Source organism: Balaenoptera borealis, assembly GCF_965194805.1.
Source record: "Balaenoptera borealis genome assembly, chromosome: 6".
Taxonomy (NCBI): Eukaryota; Metazoa; Chordata; class Mammalia; order Artiodactyla; family Balaenopteridae; genus Balaenoptera; species Balaenoptera borealis.
The window spans coordinates 124,752,973-124,758,455 of NC_138863.1; the positions used below are offsets into that span (position 1 = coordinate 124,752,973).

General features: G+C 45.7%; 1 long non-coding RNA gene across 1 annotated transcript; it reads left to right on the top strand.

The window, feature by feature from the left end:
* The first annotated feature begins 299 nt into the window (after nucleotides 1-299).
* LOC309630859 lies at nucleotides 300-4,208 on the top strand. The gene is made up of 2 exons (XR_014245954.1): nucleotides 300-3,243; nucleotides 3,499-4,208. It is a non-coding gene; the product is annotated as an uncharacterized lncRNA (long non-coding RNA).
* Nucleotides 4,209-5,483: the final 1,275 nt, after the last annotated feature.

Here is a 5,483-nt window from a genome sequence, read left to right on the forward strand (position 1 = left end):
TCTAATGAACCTAGGAGCAGGACAGGGACAGGACAGTAAGAAAGATGCAGAAGTAGAGAATGGACTTGAGGACACAGGGAGGGGGAAGGGTAAGCTGGGATGAAGTGAGAGAGTGGCATGGACATATATACACTACCAAATGTAAAATAGCTAGTTAGTGGGAAGCAGCTGCATAGCACAGAGAGATCAGCTTGGTGCTTTGTGACCACCTAGAGGGGTGGGATAGGGAGAGTGGGAGGGAGACACAAAAGGGAGGGGATATAGGGATATATATATATATATATATATATATATATATATATATATGGCTTATTCACTTTTTTATACAGCAGAAACTAACACAACATTGTAAAGCAATTATACTCCAATAAAGATGCTAAATAAAAAAAATTTTAAATTAAAAGAAAAGTATTCCCTCACCTTGTTTGGGGAGATGTTGGCTAAAGACCTTAAAAACTTAATATTGGACGAAGGACTCTTGCTCCACTATGTGGATGATTTGCTCATAGCGAGCCCTACATATGACAAATGTCTACAAAATACCATCAGAACCCTGAATTATTTAGCTAATTGTGGATATAATGTCCTCAGAAAAAGACCCAGATATGCAAACAGCAAATCTCTTATCTGGGCTTTGTCCTCTCCCAAGGATAGCGGGATCTTTTGCCTGACAGAAAGCAGGCAATTGCAGGCTAGAGTGCCAAACAGCCTTTGAAACAATAAAAAAGAAGTTAGTCTCATCCCCGGCTTTGGGACTACCGGACTTGAAGAAACCTTTCAAAGTGTATGTCCATGAGAGACAAGGCATAAGCCTTGGGGTGTTAATTCAAACTCTGGGGAATATCCCTCCACCCACTGCCTACTTCTCAAAACAACTATAACAGGGCTTCCCTGGTGGCGCAGTGGTTGAGAATCTGCCTGCCAATGCAGGGGACACAGGTTCGAGCCCTGGTCTGGGAAGATCCCACATGCCATAGAACAGCTACGCCCGTGAGCCACAATTACGAAGCCTGCGCGTCTGGAGCCTGTGCTACGCAACAAGAGAGGCCGCGATGGTGAGAGGCCCGCGCACCGCGATGAAGAGTGGCCCCCACTTGCCGCAATTAGAGAAAGCCCTAGTACAGAAACGAAGACCCAACACAGCCATAAATAAATAAATAAATAAAATTAAAAAAAAAAAAAAAAACTATAACAGACTGTTAAGGGGTGGCCTCCTTGCCTTTGAGCTGTAGCAGCTACTTGGTATATACTTCAGGAAGGTGAGAAGTTTACCCTGGGGCAAACCACCACTGTGAACACTGTGTATGTTCCTCACCGTGTCCTTTCTTTGCTGGAACGGAAAGGGGGCTATCAGCTGACTTCCTGGAGAATGGGAAAGTACCAAGCCATTCTCCTGGACAATCCCAACATAAGACTTCAAGTCACCTCAGCCCTAAATCCAGCCACATTGCTCCCGATTGATGCTGCACAATCCCAGAACCTGACTCCTATACATCATCGAGCTAGTGTATTCTAGCGACCGGACATAATGGACCAACCCTTGGCTGAGCCAGATATGTAATTGTTCACCGATGGAAGCAGCTTCATGGACCAAGGTAGGCGACGTGCCGGGTACGCAGTGGTAACACTTAAAAGGATCGTTGAAGCAAAAGCCCTGCTCCCAGGGAGCTCAGCTCAGAAGGCAGAGATCATTGCTCTGACAAGAGCCCTGCTCCTTGCTAAAGGGAAGTGAGTAAATATATACACGGATTCCCACTATGCATTCTCTTTGGTGCATGCTCAGGGGGTGATCTGGAAAGAAATGGGGCTTCTCACTTCAAACAATAAAGACATAAAACATGCTTCTGAAATCCTGTCACTATTAGAAGCAGTCCATAAGCCCTCACAAATGGCTGTAATGCACTGCCCAGGCCACCAGAAGGGCGAGACTCATATAATAAAAGGCAATTGATTAGCTGACCAAGCTGCAAAGAAAGCAGCAAAGGAAGGTGATTATCAAACCATGATTGGGTCACTTCTCCCACAGATCGACTTGTCAAAATATCAGCCAGTGTATTCAGAAAAGGACAAGGAGAGGACCAAAGAATGGGGTTTCACTCTTGACCCTAACTCACTTGGCTGGAAATGTAATTCACAAGGAACTGTTTTGATTCCTGGGGCTCCTCTTGGACACTGTGCTGAAGCACGTTCATGACAGTACACATTACGGGAGAGATGCCTGCAATGGATTCAAAAGTATATACTTGGACCTCACCTACAAAAGACCATCCAGTGAGTCACACGGAATTACATGATTTGTGCTAAAAATAACCCCAAAACTGCTGTCAGACCTCCCCAGATGGGGACCCAGCACAAAGGGACCTGCCCCACCGAGGACTGGCAAATAGACTTTACTCAAATGCCTCGAGTTGCAGGAAACTTCAGATACCTGCTGGTGTGTGTGGACACTTTTTCAGGGTGGGTGGAAGCATATCCCACACAAACAGAAAAAGCTTCCAAACTGGTTAAAGTCCTCCTTAAGGAAATTATTCCCCGGTTTGGACTACCTAACACCCTTCAGAGTGATAATGGACCTGCTTTTGTCTCTAGCATAACCCCAAAAGTGTGTAAAGTGCTGCAAATTGACTAGAAGTCACATTCATCCCGGAGACCACAATCAACAGGAAAAAGTGAGAAAATGAATCATACATTGAAAAGGAGCATTGTTAAAACATGGCAAGAAGCTAATTTAACTTGGGATAAGGCGTTGCCAGTTGCCCTGCTATGGACCAGAGTGGCTCCCAGAAGCAGGCTTAAATTAAGCCCCTTTGAAATATTGTATGACAGGCCATTCCAGGTGTCTTCCCGGACAGGGGAATCTGTAAATGCTCTGAAAGACCTAGCTGTTGCTAATTATGTTAAAGCTTCAGGCACTATGCTAACCTCTGTTCATGAGTTTGCTTCCAGCAGATCTGCCTATCCAACTGAAGTAACCCTACATCCTTTCTGACCCGGAGATCAAGTCCTCCTGAAAACCTAGAGAGAACAAAGGCCTGGGCACCAGCTGACTGCAAGGTGGACAGGACCACACGTGGTATTACTCACCACGCATTCATCTGTCCAATTGGCTGGGACAAAGCCTTGGATTCATCACACTTGGATTAAAACTGCACCACCATCTTCTAAAATGACCCAACTCCTGAGAGGCTTGGAGAGCAGTGGGTTTGTGAACCTTTAGAAGACTTAAGGTTGCTCTTCAAAAAGGTAAGTGTTGAGACTGCAATTTCTTTACAGCTGGAGAAGGATGGGTCAATCTACTTGTTTAATCCTGTTCTACTGAACAACAGAGCATCAGGTTCAAATAATTGAGAGTTGTACTATTTACTAAAAATTCTGTAACTGAGCAGGACCCTATGGGACCTTCCTGGGACAGACCTTCCCCCATGTCCCCTGCTTTAGCTGCTCTCTGAAGTACATAGATAATAGTATTTGATGCAAATTTCCTGAGTTGTTTTGCAGATGTGAAAACCCCTCACCAAATGGAAGATGTTAACTACTTGATGACCAGAAGCACATAACCCCAGGCTTCCTGGAGCCTAAAGACTGATAAAGTTAACCCCTGTGACACCACCCTGCTGCCTTACCATCAGCCAATCAGAGAACTGTGCACGATCTGATCACCCCCTCAACCTGGCTTTTAAAAATGCTTTGCTAATGGAATATTACTCAGCCATAAAAAGAAATGAAATGGAGGTATTTGTAATGAGGTGGATGGAGTTAGAGTCTGTCATACAGAGTGAAGTAAGTCAGAAAGAGAAAAACAAATACCGTATGCTAACTCATATATATGGAATCTAAAAAAGAAAAAAAAAGGTCATGAAGAACCTAGTGGCAAGATAGGAATAAAGACACAGACCTACTAAAGAATGGACTTGAGGATATGGGGAGGGGGAGGGGTGAGATGTGACAGGGTGAGAGAGTGTCATGGACATATATACACTACCAAATGTAAAATAGATAGCTAGTGGGAAGCAGCCGCATGGCGCGGGGAGATCAGCTCAGTGCTTTGTGACCGCCTGAGGGGGGTGGGATGGGGGGGGGAGATGCAGGAGGGAGGAGATATGGGAACGTGTGTATATGTGTAGCTGATTCACTTTGTTATAAAGCAGAAACTAACACACCATTGTGAAGCAATTATACTTCAATAAAGATGTTTAAAAAAAAAAAAATGCTTTGCTGAAACTCTTCGGGGAGCTCAAGGCTTTTTAAGGCATGAGCCACTTTGTATCCTTGCAAGGTCTTGCAATAAACCTGTCTCTGCTCCAAACTCTGATGTTTCAGTTTGTTTGCCCTCACTGTGCATCCAGCACATGAACTTGCATTAACAATTCTAAGAAGTATCCCCTGCCCAAGGCTGATCAGTTCCATTCCACGATCACCCCTCATTGTTCCTACACAGCAGGAAGTAGCCAAGAGTGGTCATTGCCCCTTTTCCCCACAAGATTGTGGAATGGACATTGACAGTGGGGAATTGTAACAGGGAAGAGGGAAATCTGACTCCCTGTTGGATCTGTTTATTTTACTGTAACCTTTGCTTTTTGTTGCTTTTGTTATTATAATCACTAAAAGGATGCTGTCTATAGCTGTAAGCATACATAATGACCTGTCACAGGGAACCCTGCCCACCTATGAATGGCTGCAGAAAAGAAGAAATTAACACATCCCCTCCCTAATGCGGGCCAAGAAAGGAGATATCTTACAAGACTAATGGCCTTTTACTTTACTTCCTCACCACCTCTCCCTCTCTGTTCTATAAGAGAAACTGGCATCCAGACTCCAATAAGATGGTGTTTGGGGACACTAGTCTGCCATCTTCTCCGTCTGCCATCTTTCCGAATAAAATCATTATTCCTTGCCTCAACACCTCATCTCCCAATTTATTGACCTGTCGTGCGGCAAGCAGAGTGAGCTTGGACTCAGTAAGAGCAGAAGTCACATCTCAGCTAGTTTGTTGGGCTTCTGGATCCCAGTTCCCTAGAAGGTCACAGCATGGAAAGGTTACTCAGGGTAGGAACTGCCGCTCCCCCATCTGTGTCCTTGTCACATCTTCATTGCAGCCCCAGGACTCAAGCCGTGTTTCGTCAGTTTTGGAGATGAGGTAACTATGATTGACAGTAGTGAAGTGGTCGGCCCAAGAGCACTCAGCCAGTGCTGGCAGAGGCATCCCTGGGGGCCAGGCTGCAAGGACCCTGCACCTACTCTGCAGGAGCCAGAGCCAGCCTGGCCCAGTCAGGACTCCCTGGGAGGGAGATTCACACTCTCCAGACCCTGTCCTGCCTGGTTGAAGAGCTACCTCCTCACCACGACCTCCCCACAGCTTAGAATCCCTCCCTTAGCAAGGAAGGGGCTGCCGTGATCAGCTCACATCATGGGCTGGGCCACGCACCCTAACTGTCGAGCTTCAAGCAGGATAACCATGTATTCTGCAAAGCGAAGCTTGGCTT